General features: G+C 41.5%; 1 protein-coding gene across 3 annotated transcripts in view; it reads right to left on the reverse strand.

Annotated features, from left to right (window-relative positions):
- The window catches only part of MBD5 (methyl-CpG binding domain protein 5), a 125,984-nt gene that overhangs the window by 61,594 nt on the left and 36,784 nt on the right, over positions 1 to 27,606 (reverse strand). For all 3 annotated transcript variants that reach the window (XM_059852508.1, XM_059852509.1, XM_059852507.1), the window contains exon 2: positions 19,556 to 19,653. The gene's annotated coding sequence lies outside the window, so the exon portion shown is untranslated. The remainder of the gene's footprint in view (positions 1 to 19,555; positions 19,654 to 27,606) is intronic.

Below are 27,606 nucleotides of genomic sequence, written 5' to 3' on the forward strand. Positions count from 1 at the left end.
GGATCTGGAGAAAATGAAGTTAAAGCAGAACAGATGGCAGAAGGAAAAGAAGAAGCAGCTACCCCACCTTCCAAGGCTACCTTTGCAGGAACATATGGCCTTTCCTGGGCTTGTGTACCACAACAAGTTGGCCAGATGAACAGAACTTCAAAAACGAACTGTAACTGCCTAACAACACCATGGACCACGTGAACAACGCGAGAGCTCAAAGAAACACCCAAACCCAGGCAGGTCTTCCTGAGAAGTGAATTCAGCAATCAGCAGGAAGGCCAACAAACCATCACATTTCTGTGAATTCCGGGCCACATTGTTATAAATATACCACACTGCTGTGTTTCCTGTATGGATGTGATACATACATAAGGCTGAGGTACTGACACGTTTGCTTTCCAAATGTGATGTATAGATATAAGGAACATTTGCAAAGGTTTGGCAGCGCTGTCATTTGAGTGGCTGTTGCTTTGAGCACACAAGGTGTAAGAAGGGATATTATCTGGTTTTTTGTGTCTCCAGTTATGGGGGAAAAAAATTTAAAAAGGAGTTTTAATTTGCAAGAGGAAAAAACAAGACATCAGTTCAGTCAATATTTCAATCCTATACATCCTGAGTGGCTGATATCTCTCCCTGCAGTTTGGACATTCTCCATATCTTGATGAAGTTCATACTCAAGATTTAAACCTGTAAAGGCTGGAGAATAAAGGTCTCTCCAACAATCACACATCCCAATTTATTTTGGTTTTCTCAAAACATCTTAGAATTAAATTTGATGAATAATTTACAAATTATTTTCATTCATCTGTAACACAGCACTTTGAAAACTTGATTTGTTTCCCTCAGCCCCTTAGCATACCTGGTGTACAAGCACTGCTGTTTTCTGGCTCACAATGGAAATGTAATCAACTTTTCTCCTTCACTGATCTTTAATTTAATATAGAGATAACCAAGAAACTGATGAGAGCTGAGAAGATAAATAATTTGAGGTCTGTACAATGCCAACGTGTCTTTCCTCCTATTTCTCCTATGTTGCTAAAGGTACAAAAGAATGAGTTAGTAAAAAAATCAGTTGTTACTACTCCATAGTTACAAATAATTGATTTTTTAAAACTCAGAATCCCAGAATGTTTGGGTTGGAAGGGACTTGAAATCCCATCCAGCCCCATCCCCTTCCCCAGGGCCACCTCCCACAGGCCAGGATGCTCAGGCTCTCTCTTTAGGTGTCTCTACCTCAGCTGTATCATAGGAAATAGAAATATCCCCCAAAAAGTGAAGACATTTGGAAAAACAACCCAGACAGGAGAAGCAATTGTCACATTTGTCTCCCAGCCCAGTGTCCACTCTTTCTTCCTGCCCCTCCTGTGCTCCCACGCTGCTGCTGACACCTTGCTCAGGCTGCCCTGGAGCAGGGGCTGGGCAGAGTCCCAGAATAAAGCAGGGATTGATTCCAGGATCTCCTCCATGGATCCACCTGGGGCAGCACCAGAGCCCAGCCAGGGCTGCCCCCAGGATGACCCAAAATGGCCCCAAAATGCACGAGCGCTCCCGGGGTCTCTCCCTGGGATCAGCTCTGCTCCATTTGCACCTTGCAGTTCATTGTCCCAGCCCAGCTTTAGCCCAGGCACTCCCACCCTGCTCGTTTTTCTCTCTCCAGCCCACGGGGTTTGTGCTCCTGGGCTGAGATTTGGCTCATTTGTCCTTGGTGCCCAGCTGGAGCAGGAATTGTTTTGTCTCCCTGCTCTGTGCACAGAGCTCAGCAGCGCTGAGTGTGAAGCTCAGAGCTGCACACTGAAGCAGCACAGAGCCTGGAACACAGAAAAGCCAAACCTGAGGCATCACTGGAACACTTCCTCCATAGGAAAAGTTAACTCAACCCACCAGATTCTCTTCATTTCTGTCTCCTAACTCAGATTATTTCATATAAACACATTTGTGTTGACCCCAAGATCAGAACTTTTGCCATTTCTCCACAAGGTACACAACTCCACCAAGACCTGGATAAACACACCCACAGCAAGAGGAGAGGAAAAGGATACCTGGACTTCCAGAGGAATCTCTTCTCCCAAAGCTCCAAACTCATTAGGAGAGAAGAAATTTCATGCAGCAAGCACACCAACAGTTTATATTTTTGCCTCATGACACTTTATCATCACATAATAAAGTCTCTTCTTTTAGACATGACATTATGCCATTGTTTAAAATTAAATCCTCCCCAAAGAAAATATCATAAACTTCTCTAAACTCTTGTTACTTTTTATTTCAATATTCTTGGCACAAATCTCCATAACTGGCAAATCTTGATTATTTTAAACTCTCTTGCAGGGCAGATGCTGCCACAGAGCAGAGGAGACTGCTCTGGATTCAGGCTCCAACTGAAATTATCCTGAAGCTGGAAAGGCTGAGAAAATTCACAATAAATTTCCACAGAGAAGGAATTCCATCCATCCCAGTTCCATCCCTGCCTGCCCTGTCCTTGTCACTCCACTCCCTCCAAAGTGATGCTGCTAATTAGCAGAACTAATTGCCCAATGCATTGATAAAAGTATCAGGAAATTATCTGAATAATCCCCAGGCCCAGAGCTCCTACAGCAGAATTCAGTTTCTGGAATTCTGGTTCTATTCTCGCTCAGGTTAATGGGTGGTTCCCCAGTGAGTTGAATATAATTCACACTGGATCACTCCTGAGTCTATATTTATATAAAAATGCCCTACTATTTCAATCTGTTTGATCACTTTTAAGATATCTGTCTTATTTATTCAGAAATAGAGCTCAAAATTCTATCAAAATTTAGCCCAGGATTGAAAGAGTTTTCAGAAAGCTTTGAGAGATTTTATAAAGTTTGGTTTTAAGGTATGGAACTAAAAAATCAAGTATTCCTCTGATTTTTAGAAATATGTATCACAACAGCACTGAGGCCAAAGAGAAATATTAAATATCATTAATGACAAATGTACCAAATGTCACTGGGGAAAAGCACAGTAAAAACAAGGATTTAAAGTGTCAAGGTGTTTGCCAGCAAATCTAACACAGGAATAAATAAATTCCAGATTTTTAAAGTGAAATAGAAGGATTTTCACATCAGCAGAGCACACGGAGGAAAAGGATCTGAGAACAAGACTTTCAGTAGCAGTCAACAGAAAATTTGGTTAAACCTAAATTGGCTTTTTTATTTCATGTTTTTATATTAAGTTTTCTCTATGACCAAAAAATTCCCCTTTCAAGCTAAAGGAACTTCTGATAGACAAAAAGCTGAACAATTTAAATTGCTCTGCTTAAGTTAGCTTAATAACTAAATAATATCATTTAATAATTAAAATAATTAAAATATTAGATTAACAGTGAAAATAATAATAATTTAACAAGTAAAATATAAGCATAATAACATGACAGCCTTACCATTTTGTATGGCTCTAAGAACAGTGAACTGCAAAATGTCAATTTAACGACTGAATTTTTCCTCCTTCACAGAAACCACAATTAAAGTGTCCCAGTTCCTTCATTCTCAGCCTGTTTTTTACACTTTCTGGCTTCAGGTGTAATAAAAAATGAAGTTTCTGACCCCTGAAGCTTTTGTTTCCTCTCCTGTACCTGCAAACTCCCCTAATTCAAAGGTCTGGCAGGAAGGGGTTAAGGGGAGCCTCCAGATGAGAGACTCCATCTCCCAAAGAGAGGCTGAGACAGGGAGAAAAACTTGAAATTCTTCCAGAATTGATGTTTAGTTTTATTTCTTCTTTTTGTTAGGGTTGGGATGAAATGTGTGAGATTGTACCTTTCGTTTGGATTTAGATGTTTATTAGTTTTGATTTATATTATAGTTTTATAAACTGTGAGTTCTAGAGTATTTTATGTTAACAAACTAAAAACTGGAGTTGTATTTTTTATAAGGTTTTTTAAGGATAAACTGCTGAATTAAGAAATTATACTAAAATTATTTTTATTTTTAACTTAATTATTTGTGGTTGGTAATGTGGACTTCTTAATTTAATTATATAATACTACCTAAACCTATGAAGGAGAAAGTGAAGAAGAAGGATTAGTTTTGTTTAAAAACTTCTATTTTGTTTTATACATATATTACTATATTTTAAAACTTAAAATTTTTTACTATGTGATATTACATATTTCTATTTAAATGACATACATATAATTTTAGTTTTCTTACTTAATTTTGGAAGTCTTTTCTATGGCTTTAGGTTGAATGTAGTGTTTTCTCGGGGGTTAGTGTCTGTTAACACAGAAAGTCTAAAACTCTCAGTGACCAAGGTTCCAGCACAGGCTGACATCAGGTTGGAGCTGATGGACAACGAGATCCTGTGGCAACAGCCATGAGGGAGAGGAGAAGATTCCTCCTTCATCCCAGAGCTCAGCACCAAGGGTGAGCTGAGGGTGAGGATCCTTCACCTTCCTGCTGATGCCTTGTGCAGGCTGCCCCAGAGCAGAGGCTGGGCAGAGTCCCAGAATAAAGCAGGGATTGATTCCAGGATCTCCTCCATGGATCCACCTGGGGCAGCACCAGAGCCCAGCCAGGGCTGCCCCCAGGATGACCCAAAATGGCCCCAAAATGCACGAGCGCTCCCGGGGTCTCTCCCTGGGATCAGCTCTGCTCCATTTGCACCTTGCAGTTCATTGTCCCAGCCCAGCTTTAGCCCAGGCACTCCCACCCTGCTCGTTTTTCTCTCTCCAGCCCACGGGGTTTGTGCTCCTGGGCTGAGATTTGGCTCATTTGTCCTTGGTGCCCAGCTGGAGCAGGAATTGTTTTGTCTCCCTGCTCTGTGCACAGAGCTCAGCATCCCTTAGACATGATCCCTTTTACACTAAAGCAGCACAGAGCCTGAAACACAGAAAAGCTGAACCTGAGGCATCACTGCACAGCTGAGTTCAGCCTGGCAGCTCTGAGAGAACTCTTCTCCAATTCTGGGCAGCAGCCTTGGTGTGATGTGTAACAAGCTGGACATGCCAGGTTCAGGTAGCTGGATGTGACCTGCCAGGCCCCTGAGGGGCAGGAACACTGGGAATGTCACCCAAGTGCTGGATCTGCATTGGGATCTGTCTTCCACCCCAGAAAACAGAAATACAATGTCTGGACATGGCTTCACCCAGGAACTTCTTCCTGACCTTATGTCTCCTGTGAGCTGCTGCTCCTCCAACCTGCCTCTCCTGTATTTCAGTATTTTTGGGCTCTGCTTTTCGAGCAGATCCAAACCAAGCCCAATTTAAAGGATCTGAATGGTCCCATCACTTTTAAAAAGTTCAAGGCTGAAAGTAATTCCATACACAGAGCTTGGTGGGATTTTAAAAGCACCTTTCAAGGGATGGCAGCGCTGCGCCAGGGGAGAAAAATCCAATCTGCTCTGTTGGAATGTGTGAATGTGCAAAAGTGGCAACCAAACCTAAACAAAACTGGGACCTAAAATAACCTCAAACTGGAATTCTACTTTTGCCCCTTATTTGGATGAATGTGATCAGCAAGTGTGAGGAGCAGGACCTTCATCTGAGCAACCAAAGTCTTAGGGAATGCCAGCAAAACGTGCTTTTGAGCATAAAGACCAAATGAAGCCATTCTGTAAATGGCACCAGAGCACAGAAAATGCCTATTTTAGCTCCTGCTCAGTTGCAGAGAACAGATGGAAACATTTCCTTTGGACAAGAAGAATTATTCCTTGATAATTCAGTATTTCTCCCTAATATCAAGATACCCAAAAACCAGTAAGAGCATCTTTAATTTTCCATGAACTCAGATCTGTGCACCTGTTGGGACTCTTTTAACATCATTAGTGATCAGATTTTACATCAGTTGAGTTTCCTACTCCATGGCACCATCCAAAGCTTTTAGAGCCTCATAATATATAAAACATATAAAATATATAATATAAAATATAATAGAGATTATATTATAGATAAATAATTATAATTATTATCATAATGATGATGATAATGATGATGATGATGATTATTATTATTATCTTGATATTTTCCATTAGCAGCTTCAAATAACAGTGCCCAGGTGCTTGCAGGTAAAAGTTAACTGGTACTAAGTAGCAGGACTGAATTAGTAAATCTCAAGTAAGGTTACAAAGAGCCAACACAAGGCAGATCTAAGCTCCTGAATGATTTATTTTCTGAACTATAAACATGTCCTCTGACAAACCACCAGAATTAAGAATCTGCTGGTACAGGCAGATGCTTATTTTGCATATTAGGGCTTCACTACAAGGTGGTGTAAACTTACTCAAGGTAAGAATTTATCCTAAAACACACATGAAAATGTCTTGGATGGACACACCAAATAATGTGGCTTTTAGGGCTGCAGGTCAGCCCAACTGAGCACATGATGGTGAACACAGGAGGGTAAAAAATTTGTTCCTCAGCACCTTCAAGTATTTTAGGCAGCAGATAAAAATGAGCAGCTTCAAACAAGGTTTTTCCCTAACAGACTTTTGGTTTGTTTGTCCAAAGAAACATTAAATACAGAAAATATGAATTCACCTGCAATTACACTGTACTCTCACATTCTCCAAATTATCATCAAGGGCTATTATTGTATATTTACCAAAATAATTTACATCAGTGGTGTTCCCCACTCGATGGAACCACGTCACTTTGTGGCACAATTAATGTGACAGCACAAACCTCCCTTCTGCTTTATTAATTGAATTAATTGCCTTGGTCCAAACCCCAAACCCACAACAAGCTCTAAATTTGCTGCAACCACACCCTGAATGGCAGCCTGGGCTTTGCAAAAAAAGTCTCAGAGCCTGGCACAGGGTGCCCAGAGCAGCTGTGGCTGCCCCTGTGCTGGAACCCTGGCTCCTGCTGGGAATTTCAGATTTCTGTGCTGCCAGGCACTGACCCCCAGGAGAACACTGCACTGACCTGAGGCTGTGGAGAAGCTTCCAGAATGGAATGAGAGAACTGGGATTGTGGGTGTGGAGTTTGGATAGAAGTGTGTGATATCACAGGGTGGGAAACTCAGAGTTTAAGGTTTAGAATATAGGAATGGATATAGAGCAAAGTGGAGGGTTTAGAGCAGAAGCTGGTCCTTCTTCTTCACCTTCTTCTTTCTAGATTTAGGTGGTTTTGTGTAATTGGAAAAAAAGTCCACATTACAAGACATGAGTAGTTAGTTATTGAGTTAAAAGTAAAAATAATTCAGGTGTCATTTCTTAACTAAACAGTTTATCCTTACAAGTCCTTCTAGAGAGAGATACAGCTCCATTTTTACCTTGTTGGAGTGAAGTGCTGTGGAACTCACGCTCTGTGAGGCAATAATATAATAAGAACTAATAAACATCTGAGTCCAAACAAAAAATATCCTCTCACCATTTAATCCCAACCTTAACAAAAAAGAAACAAAAGAATCAACATTAGTGGTGTGAGGGTTCCCTGGATCCCTGGAAGTGTCCAAGGCCAGGCTGGAAGGGGTTTGGAGCAACCTGGGACAGTGAAAGGTGTCCCTGCCAGATTTGGGATGGATTGGGATGAGCTTTAAGGTTTTCCCAACCCAAACTATCCTGGGATTCCATGAATTTCTGTACAATTCTGTACAATTTCTGCACCTCTGGATAAATTCTGCCAGTAAGTTTGACAAAAATCCATTTTTGTAGCTCATTTTCCAGCTGCTCTTTCTGAATACAGAAGACATAAAACCAATAAAGAGGAACAGAATCTTGTTTTAACATTTACTTTCAAATTTTTGTGAGATCAGCAAGAGGAGATGATTTGGGAAGGGCCATGGATGTAACCAGGGGTGTGGATTCATCCTGAGGAACAGATCCAACACACCTGCAGAGTAATGGTTTTCCCTGCCCAAAACGATTGCACACACAGGCAAGGACTTGAGAGAAGATTTTGGAGAAGCTGAGCCAAACTGAAAAGCCTCTTCACACAGAATTGAAAATTGTTTTTAAAATTTCCCACTCTTCAAGAGTAACACACTAAAAAACTTAATCCATGAAGCTTTTTGGAACTACAGCAAGATAATTTAACACGTTGTGCTGCTCTGAAGTTGAGGTCACACATTCTGCCATCACGCTGAGCATGAATTTTGATTTCCCTCAGCATTATGGTATTTGTCATTCATGGAATCATCTCAGGTTAAGGAAAATGGTGAAATGTTGCATCAGGTTGTATTTTAATAACTGCAATCGAGGATTTCAGGTATTTTGCACTGTTGCAATGTGTGTACATTTACATGCAGTGACTGTTGTATCCAAGGAAAAGCCACTCAGTGATTTACAGCCACAGCACTCAAGCACAATTATCAGCTTTGAAACCCATCAATTTGATTTTTTTTTTTCCCTTTCTTGCTTGCTTTTAGCTGGCACTAGCACAAGGAGTTCTGGCATAGACTGTTTTCAGTTTGTACACATTTCAAACCAGCGTTGTTTTCCTGGGACAGAGGATTCAGAATTGCCACGTTCCCTTTAACTGAGCAGGATTTGCAACAGTAAAAGATTTCTTGTATTTTTAACTGTTGGGCTTCCAGCACTCAAAGCAAGGCTCATTTCCTCTTTCCATTAAAAAGTGATTTTTTTCTTTCTCAAACCACTGGACAGCCTAACAGGGCCAATGTGTCCTCTTTCCTCTTTTTAAATTTAATAGAGTGCCAGGGATGTAACATAACTAGGCTTGGTTTTTGTTCTTTGGAAGGGACCAAAAGGAACAAGCACCCCATTTATTTTTGGTAGCTTTTGGTGTTACATCAACACAATTTAACATATTCTTCTATTTTTTAGCAAAAAGTCCTATTGCTGCCCAGGTTCATTCCCAGAGATGCCAGAGAACTTTCTGGAATGTGAATTGTGAAGTTATCAGCTACTAAACTTCTTTCTGGAAGTGTTTTCTGGCACACTGCAAATCCTGGTGTTTTTAACCACCGAATGAGTTTTCCCAGTGATTCCCTCAGGAAAATCACCTGTTGGGAGCCTTGGCATCTTCCCTGGGAGGGTGGGGAGGGGCTGGGATGGGATTCCCAGAGCAGCTGGGGCTGCCCCTGGATCCCTGGAAGTGCCCAAGGCCAGGTTGGATGGGCCTTGGGAGGTGTCCCTGCCCATGGACTGGGATGATTTAATGTCCCTTCCATCCCAACCCATTCCATGATCCCATGACAATCTGGGATGTGCAGCTTTGGGATTCCCTGCCCACCCCCTGCCAGTGGCCACAGTGAAAGCTCACGTTGGTGTCCTGCTCCCAAATACCCAGAGAGAACTTCCCACTGAAGGGAAACCTCCTGGGGAGCCACCAGGCAGCAGCAGAGCTCAGGGTGACCCCAAGGGAGTCCCAAGGGATGTGAGGAAAGCTCTGCTCCCCCCTCCCAAATCCCTGAAGCCATTTTTGGACAGGTTCTGGTGAAACAACACCAGCTGAAGAGACAGTTTGGTTCCTGCAAAGCCAAAGGCCTTCAGCCCCCCTGTCAGAACCCACCCAGAGGTACCACATGTGACACCTACTGAAAGCTGGTAAACAATTAAACCACCCTAATCAGGCAGCCAGCAGGCCCTCCCACTCTTTATTAGGTGCTTAGGGAAACTCAAAAGGAAAAAAAACATCCAGGCCCTGGAGATCACCAACCTCTGCATCCGAAACCACACCAAACCATGCCTCTGAGTGAAAAAGAGATAAAATCCAAGTTTTTCTAATGTTCAAAGGGCGCCTGGAAGGTGTCAGAGGTTTCCAGCTGTTTTAGTGCATTTTCTTTAGAAGCACAGCTCGGGTTTTGGGGTTATTGTATTATTTACTTTCTAGTCTTGAAAGCATCAACTCAGCACTCTGAGCTATCAGAAATATTCTGTTTTCTTCTGCTGTCAGGCCTCGAGCTGCTGTGGACCAGGACAAACTCCAGATCCATCTGGACAAATCCAGATGTGCCACAGGTTGTCCCACCACTGACTTTTGTTGGCCAAACCCTGAATTTAGTAATTTATTAACCTTAAATCATCAAGTAGCAGATGCTACATCAAAATCTACTGATAGAAGAATTCATGCTTATTTTCTCTAGAGCTTCACAAAAACACCTCATCAGAAACACCTTCAATACTTCTCCAAAATCTTGGTTTTTTACCTTTTATTGGAGCTATAGAATCATGGAAATGAACGACAGGGATGGCTTCAGCATTGACAGTGTTTCTAGATGAGTTCAGGGGCAGGCAAGAATGGAGCTATGAAACTCAGGGATGGAACACTGAAACTCAGGGATGGAACACTGAAATTCAGGAATGGAGCACTGAAATTTAGGAATAGAACAGTGAAATTCAGGAATGGAACAGTGAAATTCACTAATGGAACACTGAAATTCAGGAATAGAAGACTGAAATTCAGTAATGGAACACTGAAATTCAGGGATGGAACACTGAAATTCAGGGATGGAGCACTGAAATTCACTAATGGAACACTGAAATTCAGGGATGAAGCACTGAAATTCAGGAATGGAACACTGAAATTTAGGAATAGAACACTGAAATTCAGGAATGGAACACTGAAATTCAGGAATAGAATTGCAAAATTCAGGAATGGAACAGTGAAATTCAATCATTACAGAGCTGTGCTTGGGATTCTGTGATTTGGGCACGTAACTGAAATGCTTTTTCAGCTCTGCCCTCAAGAATCAGGATTCCAGGATTCAGCAATTCCAGCTGGACAATCCTCAATCTGTCTGCTTTAAAATCACCTTTTTTTCATCACTAAATCACATTTAGTTCTCTGCTAGAACACACAGTTCAATCCTAGATTTGTATTTTGTAAACTCCTATTCCCACCTAAAAAAATAATTTACCATTGTGCCAATCCAGCAGATCTTTTTTATGTTGTGGTTTGGGGCTTTTTTCCTCCCTTTTGAAACTTGTTTTTAAAATTTCCCACTCTTCAAGAGTAACACTTGAAAAACCTTAATCCATGAAGCTTTTTGGAATTACAGCGAGAATATCTCCCATTATTGTAGGTATTCCATGAACTTGAATCGAAGCTAGAACTTCCTCCAAGGAGCACAGCCCTGCTATTCCAACAAGAAGGAAGAGTTTCTAATCCTTGCAAGCTCTCCTTGCCCCCCTTCCCTTCATCCCACTTTTCAAGTTCACTTCCCAGGCTGAGGGGCTAAACTGCTTTCAGCTTCTTACATCCTTCTGCATTTAGGGATTGATCACAGAGGGGGAAGCCAGACCCTTCTTTCCTTCCTGCAATGTAATCCCCCTGACCTGAACCCAAAAATCACTCATGGTTTCAGCTCTTCCTCCAGAATGTCTCCTCAGTGGGAGAGGACAGACTGTGCTGGAATTCTGTCACTGGAGTGCAGGCTCTGAACACACAGCAATGCTGTTTGATCTCCCTCACAATTTGCTGTCTAACTATTTATTTGGGACAGCACAAGCCTTACCTTAACAAATGTTTCAGCCTCTGAAAAAATCTCTGTTTAAAACCTACCACATGGTGTGTATCAGTAATTTAGGGGATAAAAACCAAGGCACATCAGGAGTGCAGCTACAAACGTAGCACTTCATAAATCAAATTTGTGCCACAGAGCCAGAGCAGGAGGACACTGGGCTGTGCTCCTCAGCTCCCTGGTTGGGAGATCATTTCCACACAAATGCCTTGCACAAACTTTTCCCAACTGGATGAGTTTTTCCTTTCTGCAAGAAGTGCAAGAAAAGGCTGAAGCACGAGCACAGCTGAGGGAGGGGCACAAGGAATAATGGGCTGCAACAACAAGAAGCAAAAATACAGTTAGGCAGGATTTAGTATGAATAAATCACAGAAAATTCCTCAGTCCAGATCACAGAACAGTTAAAGTTAGAAAAAATTTCTAAGCTCATCCAGATGAGAGGCAGAAGAGGAGGAATTTTATATAAAATGCATTTTGTAGCTGTTATGGGTAATTAATATGGAAGCAGTTTTCTGGGTGCTGTGCTGAGCTCACTGTCAGTCCCAGGCTCTGAAACAAGATCAGGGAGCTGTGAGCAGGGCCTGTGAAAGGTGATAGCCTGGGAGCTGCAGGAAGGCTGGGAACAGTCACTGGGCTGGCTTCTGGCTTCTGAAATTCACACAGTCCCACAGGGGATGGGCTGGGAATCCCATCCAGTGCCAGCCCTGCCATGGACAGGGACACCTTCCACTGTCCCAGGGTGTTCCAAGGCCTGTCCAGCCTGGCCTTGGACACTGCCAGGGATCCAGGGACAGCCCCAGCTGCTCTGGGCACCTGTGCCAGGGCCTGCCCACCCTCCCAGCCAGGAATTCCCAATCTCCCATCCCTCCCTGCCCTCTGGCAGTGGGAGCCATTCCCTGGGTCCTGTCCCTCTAAGCCTTGACCCCAGTCCCTCTGCAGCTCCCCTGGAGCCCTTTTAGGAACTGGACAGTCACCCCAGAGCCCTTCTTTACTCTCCCTTGGATGCCTAGAAAAGCAAAAGAACCTGTCTGGAGCAGGAAATCAAATCCTGCAGGGAGCAGATCCAGAGATGCCAGACACAACCACACCAGCCCTGCCTTCATTGCCATCTTCACTTCAGGCAAGGTTTCCCAACAAGTATTCCTGGTTTCAAGGATTTTCTCATGGATGAGCCCCACTCCCCTCTTCACAAAATACTTGAATAGTGATGCCTCAGGTTGTAGCTGCTTTAGTGTAAAAGGGATCATGTTTAAGGGACGCTGAGCTCTGTGCACAGAGCAGGGAGACAAAACAATTCCTGCTCCAGCTGGGCACCAAGGACAAATGAGCCAAATCTCAGCCCAGGAGCACAAACCCCGTGGGCTGGAGAGAGCAAAACGAGCAGGGTGGGAGTGCCTGGGCTAAAGCTGGGCTGGGACAATGAACTGCAAGGTGCAAATGGAGCAGAGCTGATCCCAGGGAGAGACCCCGGGAGCGCTCGTGCATTTTGGGGCCATTTTGGGTCATCCTGGGGGCAGCCCTGGCTGGGCTCTGGTGCTGCCCCAGGTGGATCCATGGAGGAGATCCTGGAATCAATCCCTGCTTTATTCTAGGACTCTGCCCAGCCCCTGCTCTGGGGCAGCCTCAAGGCATCCCTATAACTTTGGCCATCAATCCTGGCCTCCCAGAGTCTGTTTTTCCAGGGATCAGGTTTGTGATTCCCATCTCCTGCTCTGGGCTCATCAGCCTGTCCTTATCCCTGTCCCTGCAGCTGCAGCCAGGCTGGTCCTTCATAATTATAAACCATCTTTAAGTGGAATTTTAGCTCCACATTCCTGCAGCCCAAATCAAAACTATTCATGGAGAATGTGTAATTTTGTATTTTAAATATGTTTAGATGGGACCATCATGATAATCTGAGGGCATCGGCCCTCCTGCAGAAACATCTGTGTCAAAGCAGGGACTTGTCCCCTTCTCTGGTCTATTTTTAAAAGCTTGAAATGTATTTTAGATTTTAGATCATCAAGGAAATGCAATTTAAGACGAATCAGAAAAATCAGTTTTATATATGGACCAGTTCATAATCATAATTTCCACTGAAAAGGCATTAGAAAAAAGCCTTTTAAGTACTAAGAAAGAGAAAAACCAACTGAATTATGGAAAAACATTTGGTGGGAGCCCCCAGATTTTATACCCTCGAGCTCAGGAAGGTGCCTGGCTCACTTGTAAACCCTCCCAATCCTTTCCAAGAGGAGACTTTGTAAAAGAGCTGGATTTTACAGGATTGCAGGGCTGCAGAACAGGGCTACCCACATGATTTCCTGACATGGAAAAACCAGCCAAATATTGACAATATGGCTTTACTGGTTTTAAGTAGCCTGATTAGTAGTTTTTAATCACCTGAATCAGGGATTTGCTAACTTGCTTCCCTGGAAGATAAAAGTTTTGAGGCTTCCAGTGAGTTTTGAGTGCCCTTTACAGGAACAAAGCTCTTTCTGTCCCATCACCAGTTCCCAAGAACTGTTTTCCAAGGATCACAATCAACTGAGGAATAAATATGAACCTGCTGAAGGCATGTGCATCTCATTCTGATCCAGCACTCAGCTTACCCAGCTCTCTGCACTTGAAGTGGTGTTCCAAGGCAGAGTGGTGTAAAGAAGCCCAGCTGAAGGCTGGCTGTGCTGGGGATACATTGAATTCTACACTCTGAGAATACAATATCAACTGCAAGCTGCTCCATGAGAACTTCATTGAGCACAAAGAGGATCCTCCAGTCGCAACACCCACGTGTCAGACTATTCCTGAGTGCCATTGTGCCTCCTGTCACCTGCTCATTTGCCTGCAGGATCTGTCCTCTGCAAATGTCACTTGCTGCCACTCAAATGCTGAAATTGTGCTGCAGATAAAAAGAAAACTTAAGGGGGAAAATAAAAAAAAAAAAATATATATAGGTCTGAACCAGCATAAATGTCTGCACTGGCAAAGGTTTAAAACTTCCAAATAAGAATTAGCAGCATAAAAAAATGGTGTTGGAATTATCTTGGGGAGGTTAAATATACATTATAATACCTATAATATTTGTGATTTTCCTCTGTTGCCTTTTATTGAAGGGGCACCTGTGGCCAGGTTTTGCTGTTCCCTTGCTGGGACAGGAATGAACTCCTGGAGCTGCTTCCTGATGAACTATTTATTGTCAAATCACACAGAGATTCACCAGAGAACTCCCATTCAGGTGGTACAGAAACAAGAGCATTTTGTTTTCTAACGTCTAAACAACCAGCACCTCAACCAGATTCCTGCTGCCATGGAAAATTCACTGGGATCTGTGTCCTGAACAGCTTTAGTTCCTGGATTAAGGACTGAGCAAAGAAGAGGAGATACTTTAATTTTTGATGAGTTTTTCAATCCCTAAATTCAGCTGTTTTCCCCCCACTCTCAGAATGGCACCAGTAAAGGGAGGGTGGACTTGGGTTGGGTTAATGGTTGGGCTCTGGGACCTCAAAGCTCTTTTCCAGCCCAAATGCTTCCCTGATTCTCTGGTGAAACCTCCAAGAAATGTGATGAACCCTTTGAAGTGATCCAAACTTAGTCTGGGAGGCTGAGCCAAAGCCAACTGTGGCAATTACTGCCCCACCTTGGTGAGAATCTTCACCTCACAGGAAGATTTTTCAGGAATGTGGTAAAAAAAAAAAAAAAATCCTTTTTGTGTTCAGCTCTGGAGGATCACCAGAGGTTTGGAGAGGAAGAGAAGCTCCTTTCTCCAGAAACTTGCTGTGTTTGATTTTAAAAGCATCCCTGGTTTTAATTTTCAAGCATTTCCCTGGACTGGGACTTCTAGGAAAAGGCCACTTGAGAATCTCAAAAATGATGAGGCCTTCCTAAAGCATTCCCACACATTTTTCACCATGATCGTGGCCCTCCAAGGAGGTCAATTGATAGGAGGGGAAAAGAAAACAAAACTGAAACACCAAATGAAAAAAAGAATCCCTTCACAACCTTTCAGGCCACCTTGATGTAAAAAAGATAAACTTTTTTTAGGTTTTCATCAACAGCTACATATTTTAAATTTGCTGCCTTTGAGCTTCCTTTTTTTTAAAATTTTTTCAGAAGGAATTATTAAAACAAAAATCAATGATCTGAGTTTGGCTTGGTGGCTCAACAGAAAAGAACAGTTTGGTTTATCTTAAGTACTACACTATACATTCTTCTTTTAAATATCATTTATAATTAATAACTAATGACAGGAGCTCCTATCTGATATTTTAAACCAGTAGCCCTTTCTGCAAAAAAAGATGTGACTTTTACTTCACAGAGATTTCTTGTGATATTTCAGGAAAACCTAAGGATGGAGATATGTAAGATTTTCTACTACCACAGACTGAAATAATCCAAACCCTCAACATTTTCTGGAGATATCCCAAGAACCTCAAAACTTTCTGGAGGTATCCAGGTTCCTGGGGTTGTAGGAAGCCAATCTTTAGCTTTGCTAAGACAAATTAACTGTTAAAAAAATGAACTGCAACAATTTTGCTATTTTGTTATGAATTTTAAAGAGAGAGGCACTGCAGGACTAAAAAGTTTTGCATTACTTAAACATTTAACTTTGAAATTACAACCAAATCTCTGAGCTTGATTAATTTGGTTACAATAAAAGAAGTGTTGGGAACATTTCCTTTTGTTCAGGGTGCCTGCTGCTCCAATTTTTCAAAATGAAAAGCCTTTGTAGTTGGTTTTATTTACAATATCTGTGTAAGGAAAAATTCAAAATGCCAGCCCATAATTCAGTTTCAGAAGGAGCAGCTGGAAGAGAAATGGGGATCATGGAAAACAAACTTCTTGCAAAAACTTGGCAGAAGTGGCACAAAAATTTCTGCTCAGGCAGAGAACAACTTATCAAATCTATTACATTTCAAATGCACTTTGAAAAATCTGGCTCTAAAATGCTCCTAAAAATTGTGATATTAAAGAGCAACATTAGCAAAATGTCTTTTTTTTTAACCCAAATCCTTAAAATAATTTCTGTAAGAAAAAAAATTCAAATGAAGTAGGTCTCCTTTTATTAAATTTAAGAAGGTAGAATTCGTTTATCCCTCGCTTTAGAGAGAGCACCTTGGGATTTCACAAACCTCCAAGCCTTTCATATGGAAAGAAGAGAGAGCGAGACAGAAAATTGATTGTTCTCAGAAAAACATCAGGCCTTCAGAAAAGGGAAGTGGGCTCCAGCTTTTAATGACAACTCAGGAAAAACAGGCTGAGGAGAGAAGTGCTGGGAGCCAAGGCTGTCTCAGGAAAAGCCAAGCCCAAAGCTTGGGGAGGACAGGGTGGGAGCAGGCCCTGCCCAGAGCAAAGGGAGCACAAGGCTCTGTGTGCCACAGCTGCAGGGATGGAATGCTGCAGCTTGGCAGGAATGGCCCAGAGACAGGGCTGGCAGCTGGGGATGGCACAGGGCACTGCACGTGTCTGTCACCTGGTGCACAGCACCACGCTCCTCCCATCCCACCTGGAATTTGCCATGTTGGAAAGGATGGACAGATGCAAACCCTGCTTGTCCTCCCAGGGGTGCAGCCCCAGGTTTCCCTGTTATTAATGCTGGATTTGCCCCCAAAACAAGGAAAACCTGGAGCTGCTGGAGAGCCCAGAGGAGCCAGGAGCTGTTCCAGGGCTGGAGCCCCTCTGGAGCCAGGCTGGGAGAGCTGGGAATGTTCCCCTGGAGAAGGGAAGGATCCAGGCAGAGCTCAGAGCCCCTGGCAGGGCCTGAAGGGGCTCCAGGAGAGCTGGAGAGGGACTGGGGGCAAGGATGGAGGGACAGGACCCAGGGAATGGCTCCCACTGCCAGAGGGCAGGGATGGGTGGGAGATTGGGAACTGGGAATTCCTGGCTGGGCTGGGATTGCCAGAGCAGCTGGGGCTGCCCCTGGATCCCTGGCAGTGCCCAAGGCCAGGCTGGAGCAGCCTGGGACAGTGGGAGTGTCCCTGCCCCAGAACTGGGTGAATTTTAATGTCCCTTCCAACCCAAACCAGTGTGGGATTCCCCAAAAGCTGTTGTTAAAAGGTGCAAGAAAGCACAGATTGTGAATTCCATCTGAACATTTCTGAGGAAGGAAGGATTGAACAATTAAAGGCAGCAGATTGCTGGTTAAATTCCATTTATTTAATGGAAGGGTTTCTATAGAGGAAAATTGCAATGTTATCATATAATTAAAGATAATGTACGAGGTCTGAGAGGGTGAGGCAGGGTCAGGAAGGTTTGGGAGTATTGGACTACACAGGAATGTGGATTCCATCCAGAGAGCCCCTGCTTTTAAAAATAGATCAAATGGAACAGCAGCAGTGGCTGCAATACCTGCACAGCTGTGAGCACTTTAGTGGGGGCAAAAAAAGAGTCCAAAATACAAGTTAAGATGCTCAGAATGAGAACTAAATGTTTTCTTGGAGTTCACTGGAGCATCCTGAGGTTTATCCACATGTACATATTAAAACTTTCAGGAAATAACCAGTACAACATGAACTTTACAGAGAAAACTACTTTCCCTGCCCTAGTTTTTCACATAGAAAAAAAGGTTTTTCAGAACCCAAACGCAGACTTTGATAATTATTCCCCCAAAACATTTGGTTTTCCAAATGGTAGATTCTCATTTTAGAACAAATGGAAACATGCAAAGGTCTGTCCTGGAAGGGAAGAGTGACAACAACACAAATCAACCCCTCAATAAGACAGAGGCATAAATTACCTCTCTTGCCTTCTAAATGGAAAAAAACTTCCTTCTGAGGGTCAAAAAAATCCCCAAACTAAGGGAAAATGAAAAGGGAAGAGAACTGCCTTCATTTTCTTCCATCAGTTTCAAAGACTCCATAAATGACACACTTAATTTGTGTGGGCTAACACAGCACTTCCAAGAATTCTCTATTGATAGTGCTTCAAAATGGAGATTATCTATGTGTATATATTATAGATGTATAGAAAGATCTGTATCATAAAGCTTTGCAGAATGAGCCCTTTCCCAGCAGATCCTGATTTGACTAAAAGGAGAAAATTAATTACAAACACTGAGCAAACTTGGTAGTTAAATCAGTTTTAACTGTGCTGCACCAGAGCACCACCTGGGCCTCAGCATCCTAAGAACAGCAGAGGTTGTGTTCCTCAAATTCCCACCTCCTAAGAGCCATCCAAAGTTCAGATCTCACAATTAAGGAGCTTATCCATGAATTTATCCCTGCCCTTACTCAAGAGCATTTTAGAGGCTTCACTTTGAAAAGCCTCAGCTTGAGTTGGTGCCTCCAGAAGTTCAAAACTGAAGCTGGAGCCTCATTTTGGACCTCTCTGCTAGAGCAAAGAAAAGCAAATATGTAAATTCCCAGTGAATTCAAGTGCCCCATTAGGAGCTCAATTATATTCTGAAATGATGTCTTAATTGGTTTGCTCATAGATGAGCTGTACTGCTAACCAAAAATCTACTGCCATAATCAGCACTAAATTTCAGATATTGCCACACATTAAATTAACAGCTGATAATGAGTGGGAAAATTAGCTCTATTTCCATAATAGAAAAAAAAAAAGTCCCATATTACCTAGGGTGTTTATAGAGAGTTAGTTTGAAAATAGGAAAAAATGATCCATAAACAAAACTCTCTTGAATATCCTCACATTTCTTTGGATCATTTATTGATAATAAATAACACAAGCAAAGGAAATAAATGGTACAGGACACAACAGATTTGTGCTTTCAATATTTAATGTAAAGAAATTATACCTCTAAAATTCTGTGGAAATTTTCAAGACACTTACCCCTGTTTTACCCTTTTTTCACCTATTTTTTGTCTTTTTGAGCATAAACCCCATCCTCAGTTACTCTTTAGATTTTAAGGCAGTGCTGCTTCTCATCAGAACCACAAAAATATTGTAACTGATCTGCAGGTCAAAACATTCATGAGAAAAGAAGAATAAAGAAAAACATTGAGTGCAGGGAAAAAAAAGAGAAGCTAAGGAAGGACAGATATTCCTGTAACTAAAAGGAGGAGAAGAAAATCAGCTCTTTCCATGGATATTTATTATTTTTCACTTCACAATAAATTAAAATTATTATTAAAAACAGTGTTAAAATTTGGCAGAGTGGTCAGACCCCAAACTTCAGCTGCTGTTCAATTTTGAAGGTCAAAACCAAACGTATTACTTTGAGACAAATGCATAATGTGGATTATTTGAGTTACCTTTGCTGTCTGAAGGAAACAGATTTCAGAGATCTTGTCTGTAAATGATATAATCTTCAAGAGTGCTGCCTCCAGCGACCACCATCGTCAGCAAGGATCTGCACAACAACAGCAGAGCACAAAATCAGCCAGGAGAGCTAAACCCTGCTTGGTTTATTTATCCAAAAGGCACAATTTCATGCAACACGTGAATTAGGGAGCTGCTGTTAAAAATAAAGTCACTGCATGGGAAGGGATTGGTCTGCTTGAGGAATATGATAATTACTCTGAATTAATATATTTAAAAATACACCTAACCTGGGGAATTCACTGTTATACCAAAATAACAACAGCAGGGGTCCCATGAGTTAAAATTTCAATTAAATAAGATTACAAATTAGTATTGAAATGTGACATATTATAAGCACTAATAGATTCTGAAAAGTTAAACCACCTCCCTAGGCTGAAATTAAAGGTAACTTTAAGACAAGGTCACTATAAATGCCAGTTATGGTTTTAAAAAATAAAATTACTCAACAACATAACCCCAGAGCACAATTTGTTAGTGCTGCTTTCATGTCTCAGCACTGAAGCTATGGAAAGATAAACATAAAAAATTCAATCACTAGAAAACACATCAGGCCCAAAAGTTTTTGTCTTGTAAACCATTTTTCTTTTTTACTCAGTCAGTTCCACTTGGTTTAGACTTTCTAAGAGCATGGAGGAACCCAAGTCTAAGCAAAGGAAAACCCTCTTGAGAAAAATCACCTTTCAAACCAACTTGTGCCACAAGCCAGCAAGTTATGGAATCCCTGCATGGGCACTCTGCTCCTTCTAGAGCTTCCAAAAATGCAAACTCCTCGCAGAGGAAATAAAAGTGCCCACAATTCCATTCCCTCTCCTTCTCATGGAGACCTGAGAAAGGAACTGGCTGTCCCTGCACCTCCAGGCCTGCCCAGCTGAGAATGGAGGGGAAAACATCCCAGACCCAAAATGAGCCAGGGAAGTCCTAAAAAGCCTCTGGGCAGGTCCTGGAAGTGACACATGGATTGGTGAGGAACATCAGATACAGTTCAAGGTGGGGCTGAAGGGCAGGAGAGGAATGGAAAAAGATTTTTTTCATAACTGAAGGCTCAAGGAAGACCTGGAAGTCACAAAGTTTCTGTGAAACAGGAGGTGAAAAAGATCTGGTGATGAGCTCAGCATCACTGAACAACCCAAGCCAGGACACCAAACGTTGGTGCACTGAGGTCCCACAATGCCTCGAGGTGGCACGCAGTGACAAGGTGGGGATGGCCACAGCTTGGACTCCATGACCTTGGAGGGCTTTTCCAACCCCAAATCCACGAAACCCAAACCTTTAAACCACACCCTGTGCAGCCAAAACCTACAAGCCCTCAGAATCAGTGGTAGCTAAGGTTGGGAAAAGCCTCTAAGACTAACAAGTTCAACCAGCCCTTTCTGACAGCTCTGTTGGACTGGTGTCCTTTATTTGGCCTCTAAGCCAACCCCAGCCCAAACCCTAAGCCTAACCCAACCAAGTCCAAGGAATAAACTGGTACAGAAGCCCAGGCAGGACCCAACAGCTGATTCCTTTAATGAGTTCAGCACAGAAGTTTGGATCAGTGGCTCCAAAGAGGAAAGCCCACCCACAAAAAACTGGGAAATGGAGTGAAAAATGGCATTTTAAAGGGAGAACACATCATATGGAGCAGCTCTGGGATGATGATGTAATATTTCATCGTGCCACTTTAAAAAGATCTTGTTTGCAGTCTCCAAAGTGGTTCTGAGTCTTCCCTTAAAGTGACTTTGTTCACATAATTTGGTGCTGAGGTTTTCTATCAACTGCGCTTCAAAATTCCCATTCAGTTCTTAATCTCCCCAGATTTTTTTCAGTGCCATGAAAAGATGTGTATTTTATTTTTTCCACTGACAAGTAAATCATTCTCACGTTGCCTTTTGTGTTAATAGATGATATTTTCTATTTTCTTTGTGAACTGCAAAGCCACAATCCAGATATTTAAACTCTGCTCCCGCTGCAGATGTTATTTCTGATCAGATTTAATCATCACTCTCCAACAGAACAACTGCAATAATTGTAAGGGTATCATTAATTTTGTTCTCAAAACCTCTAAGCCTTCTCCAAGGACTTGGAGCCTCACAGCATGGGGAAGAAATTTCTTCTGTGTTTAACCACATCTTCCAAGGGAAATCTGCTGAATTTCTTGGGACTTGTTCATTTTGCTGAATGGCACCCGAGAACTTCATTTTTTCTAAATATGATTTTATGATCATCACCCTAAGACCAGGAGGAGTCACCATGACCTCACCTCCAATTAATGGGAATTTATTGATGGAATGAAATGTTTTCTGTGATTTACAGTGTTGACTCCTCCAAGACATTTGATACACAAATAAAGACAGAGAATCCCAGGATGGTTTGGGTCGGAAGGGACCTCAAAGCCCATCCAGTGCCACCCCTGCCACGGGCAGGGACACCTGCCACTGTCCCAGGCTGCTCCAAGCCCTGTCCAACAGATCCCTGTGGATCCTGGACACCCTTTGGTCACCACAGCCCAGGAGTGCCTGGAATTCCTCTGTGCTGCTCTTCAGGTGCTCCCCGTTCTTCTTTTTAAAATTTTTCTCTTTTTCTTCTGTTCTCCAGCACTTTATTTTGAATGTTGTTCCTCTAAATATCCCCGAGTACGAAGAGTTGGTTCTACAGGATTCTGCATCCTAGTCTGGTGCCAACCCACCAAACATATGTCTCTGCTCAAATGGAAGAAACTGTTTTGATTTCTCTTTTTTTTTTTGAAATTTCTTCCTGGACTGGGGACAAAACACTTCTTTAGATACAACTCAACATTTAGTATCTTCTGAGATATAAAACTTCCTATAAATTTTTGTTCATTTATTCCCATGCAACAACTTTGAAGAAGCTGAACTGTCTGAATACGTGACAAGAATTATTAAATGTTCAAAAATTCATTACTAAATCAAAATTAATTTTGAAATTCCTGGTTGGGAGGGTGGGGAGGCTCTGGAATGGATTTCCCAGAGAAGCTGTGGCTGCCCCTGGATCCCTGGAAGTGTCCAAGGCAAGGCTGGATGGAGCTTGGAGCACCCTGGGATAGAGGAAGGTGTCCCTGTCCATGGCAGGGGTGGCACTGGATGGGCTTTGAGCTCCTTCCCAACCCATTCCAGGACTCCACGATAATCCTTCAATCTCATGGGTGACAAACATGCCTGAGCTTCCTAGAGATGTTTAGGAATGAAAAGAAACCCATCAGCTCAGACAGGTGCAATATCTCACATCATTTTCTGCTAGATAAGAGAATATTTGGGATTCACCACCACAGAAACACTCCAAAGCCTCTGCAATTTCCATCAGTTGTTGCCTTTGGGAGGTGTTTTTCTTGTTTGTGAGAAAAAATCCTTCCAGTCACATGAAAATTATTCCACAGCAAGATAAATGCAGGCAGGAAACAGCAGAAATTTTCGATGCATAACACAATATCTGCACACAGAGTTAGGAAAAGATTTCTTGGTTTTTTGGTTTTTTTTTTTATAGTGGGAAATGCAAAGGAGCAGCAGATTGGAAAGCACTGAAGGGATCTCTGTTTTCACAGCTGAGGGTGCGGAGCAGGAGCAGGACAGGAGCAGGAGCATGCAGGAATGAGCAGGGCTGGATTCCCCTCCGAGCTCAGAACCAGCTCAGTTCCAAAGGCCACCCCTGGAGAGGAAGGAGCAGGAAAACACGAGTGTTTCCCTTTTGTTGTTCCACAGTCGTGCTGAAAAGGCTGCCTCAATCTTGCTTTTAAATTAATAGTTTGAAGTGAGAAATAAATAAAGCAGGTCAGATTGTTTTTGTCAGAGATGAGCGAGCAAGGACTAATGAGATCACATGACAGATGAGTCTTCTCCAAGATTGTCCTAAGGAAGAATTCCATCCTGCTTTTAACTGTTATTTACCATTTCACTGACACCAAGAGAACAGAATTTTCTAATTACCTTGAGAAAACAAGAAGATATTTTAACTAAAAGAAGGAGAGCCTCACTAATTTTACAAATTTCATGGCATTCTGAGGAAGGGCAGTTTAGGGATGCTGGGCTGGATTCTGCACCAGATACTTGTCTCTATATTTCATATTTGAGTCTAAGCCAGATATTATATGTAAGTATTATATGTACACAAGCAGATAGAATTAAAAAATGTGTTTTCTCCATATAAATAGACAACATTCTACTACAGGCAAAATCCCAGCACCACCAAAATTTAACAGATAAATTTAAGTCTAACTCACATATTATACATAGGTATTATATGTACATAAGTATATAGAATTTAAAAAAAAAAAGTGTTTTCTCCATGTATACTGACAAGAGATACTTCATTTTTTACTACAGGCAAAGTCCCAGTGCTACCAAAATTTAATATATAAACTTAATATTTAAGTCAAACTCACATATTATATTTAATTATTATATGTACATAAGTATATAGAATTTTAAAAAAATTGTGTTTTCTCCATGTATACTGACAAGAGATACTATATTTTTTACTACAGGCAAAGTCCCAGTGCTACCAAAATTTAATAGATAAACTTAATATTTAAGTCAAACTCACATATTATATTTAATTATTATAGGTACATAAGTATATAGAACAAAAAAAAAAAAAGTGTTTTCTCCATGTAAATTGACAAGAGATACTTTAATTTTTACTACAGGTAAAATCCCAGGACTACCAAAATTTAATAGATAAATTTAATGTTTAAGTCTAACTCACATATTATATGTAAGTATTATACGTACATAAGTATATAGAATTAAAAAAAGTATTTTTCTCCATGTAAATAGAAAACAGATACTTTATTTTCTAGTTCAGGTAAAATCCCAGGGCTACCAAAATTTAATATATAAACTTAATATTTAAGTCTAACTCATATATTATATTTAATTATTATATGTACCTAAGTATATAGAATAAAAAATGTCTAACTCACATATTACATGTAAGTATTATATGTACATAAGCATATAGAATAAAAAAATCTGTTTTCTCCATGTATACTGACAACAGATACTTCATTTTTTACTACAGGAAAAATCCCAGCGCTACCAAAATTTAATATATAAATTTAAGTCTAACTCACATATTATACATAGGTATTATATGTACATAAGTATATAGAATAAAAAAAATGTCTAACTCACATATTTAATTATTACATGTATATAAGTATATAGAACAAAAAAAAATTGTTTTCTCCATGTAAATAGACAACAGATACTTTATTTTTTACTGCAGGCAAAATCCCAGCACTACCAAAATTTCTGAGAAGCAAAATATTTCTGGAAGAAATAAACCCCCCAGCCTTGAACAAGACACAAACCCCATTAGAAAGAAATCCCATTTCTCTTCCAAACATGAATATCTCCATTTTCTTCCTTTCTGCATTACTTCTAAACGCTTTTTTAGCAGCTGGTCTCTCTTTAAAGCTGAACAGGGCAAGGAGAGGCCGTGGGCTGGGAGGGCTGGGAGTGAAGAAGGGAGAGGGGAAGGATCCAGGAGAGCTCAGAGCCCTTCCAGGACCTGAAGGGGCTCCAGGAGAGCTGGAGAGGGACTGGGGACAAGGCATGGAGGGACAGGACCCAGGGAATGGCTCCCACTGGGAAAGAGGAGATTTGGGGAAGGAATTCCTGGCCTGAGTTCACTTCCAAGAGTCTTCCTTGCTCTGAGAAAGGCAGAGATGGGAAGAGTCCCTCATTGATGGAAATTGAGCAGGGAAAAGTAAGCTCAGTGCCACGCTAAGAAAATGATCATCCCCGGCAAACTAGGTCACAGGAGTGAGTAGTTTACTAAATATAAACTTTCTTTGTAGTCAGGCAGCCGCCGTCAGAGCAATGAGATTTACTCAGATTTCACCCAAGTGCTCTGTGCACTCAGCCTCATTAAAACAACCACCAAGTGACCACTCACACGTCCCTCACCTCTCAGGGACGCAGCAGCAAACTCAACAACAACAACAAAAAAAAGATTTGGGCTTTTTATAATTTCTAGGTGTAAAAAAAACCCCTTTGCATCTCCACTGCTGCTCACCCAAACATCTCCTGTATCCCAAAATAGCCTCCCAAGAGTGATTCTCTTCCCAAGTCACATGGAGGTGACAGAGCCTCACTCTGCTCCCACAAGACCCTGGTGGCACAGTGAGTTTGAGTGACCTCCTCAAAGCCCTGCTATGCTGCTGACACACTTGGAAAGGAAACACAAAATTCCTGTCAGCTCCAACCCTGCGAAAAGCCAGGCTTCTCCCAAAAACATAAAGCCCAGAAAAATGAATGAAAGGGTGAGAACACTCCCTGTTGTTTATTTTTTTGTGTCTTTGAGGAAAAAAGAGAATAACATTTTTGCAGCCATGCTGGTATCAGTGTGTTTGTAACAGGATGTTCTTCCTCTGCTGTTTGGATGGTTCCAAAAATATTCCCCTCTGGTTTGTGGCAGTGGCTGTCACCCTGACAGCGTTTGCTGCCTCCAGGGCAGGCTGTGTCTGTAACAAATCTGCACAGGCAACTGATGCCACACTCCCATTTTGCTAAACTTAGAGCTAAAAACTGAAGGGGATGAATTAAACAACTGTGGATGCAAAGCTTTCATTTCTGGATGGTTATTTCCTAGCAGTGCTCGTGTTTAAAAGCTGCAAGGATGGTGCAAGTTGGGCTAAAAGTTCTAATTTTGGTGGGTTTTGAGACAACTGCACACTGACATTTACTATTATGAAATAATTAATGCTCCTGTGCTTTCAAACACTGGGTACCAGGAATGGTGACATGGAATCAAAACTGAAAAGAGGACACTTCACTGCAGATAAAACACTGACATCTCTTCAGAGACTTCCTTTTAAACAGGAAAAAAATGGCAGTGTTGAGCCTCAGTTGTTTGAAGAAATGTTCTTCTCCTCCAAAATGAAATTAGAAACATTGAGAAGCCCAAAATGTTGTAAATTTATGAATGTATCAATCCCTGGTTACGCAGCCAAAAGAAAAAAATGCATCTCTTCAGATACATCCCTTGGTTTATTTTCTGGCTTCTTCCAAGGACAGAAAAGGCAATCAAATGCAACAGAAAAATTGTGTTAATTGGCTGATCTTATGACAATTTCCATTCAACAGTATTTTCCTGTTCTTTTCACTGAATTATAATTATTCAGCACAAAATGCAGAGTTTTATACCACATTTCAAGCAGTTTCTGCCTGGTTTTGGGCACTGCCATGGCTGGGCTGCCCTGGGTCTGCACTGCTCCCTCCTCTCCTGGATATTTTAATTTATTTTACTGCTCTCAATGTTTAAACAACACATTTTGGGGCCATTGGAAGGGTTTCCATGAAATCACAAATATCTTGTTTATTTTTAAGGAAATTAACCTGGAAGTAATTCTAGAAAAGTATTTCTCTGAAATCTGAGAGTAATAATTAATAGGTTTTCAGGGGTCTTTTCTGCATTTTAATTTCAATATTCAGTAAGAACTGTGTCTAATTTCCCAGAGCAAGAAATATTTTTTGGTGTGTATTTTAACACCTGCAGTTTTACAAAGGATTTCTCTTTTGATGGAACTCCTGGAAACAAATTAATTCATAAGTGCCTCCAAATCCCCCAAGATTTAACAGAGGAATACTTCTTTATACATCAGGGCATGTTCAGCATCAAACTGAAATCTAGGAAAAGACTTAATGTAAAATTAAAATGTTTTTAATCCATGTATCCCACTTTTCCAGGCCTACATTCACACAGACCTGTTACTCTACCTGCTTCCCCTTCATCCTCATTTCCTAAGGAACACCCACTGAATATTTAAGCTTAAAGTATGGCTCACATTTAATATTTTTTCTTTCTCCATTAACATCAGATTTATAGCACTGCCATAATGACAATGCTTTTAAGACAAGCCCGTGCACAAATATCAAATTCTGATTGATTAAAATCAAGAACAAGGAATATAATCTTCCAAAACTTCATTCCTTCCTTTGGCCAAACTTAGATCAGCTGCTCTTTAGCTGATGATTTAGGAGCA

The sequence above is a fragment of the Haemorhous mexicanus genome, chromosome 8 (assembly GCF_027477595.1).
Source record: "Haemorhous mexicanus isolate bHaeMex1 chromosome 8, bHaeMex1.pri, whole genome shotgun sequence".
Classification (NCBI taxonomy): domain Eukaryota; kingdom Metazoa; phylum Chordata; class Aves; order Passeriformes; family Fringillidae; genus Haemorhous; species Haemorhous mexicanus.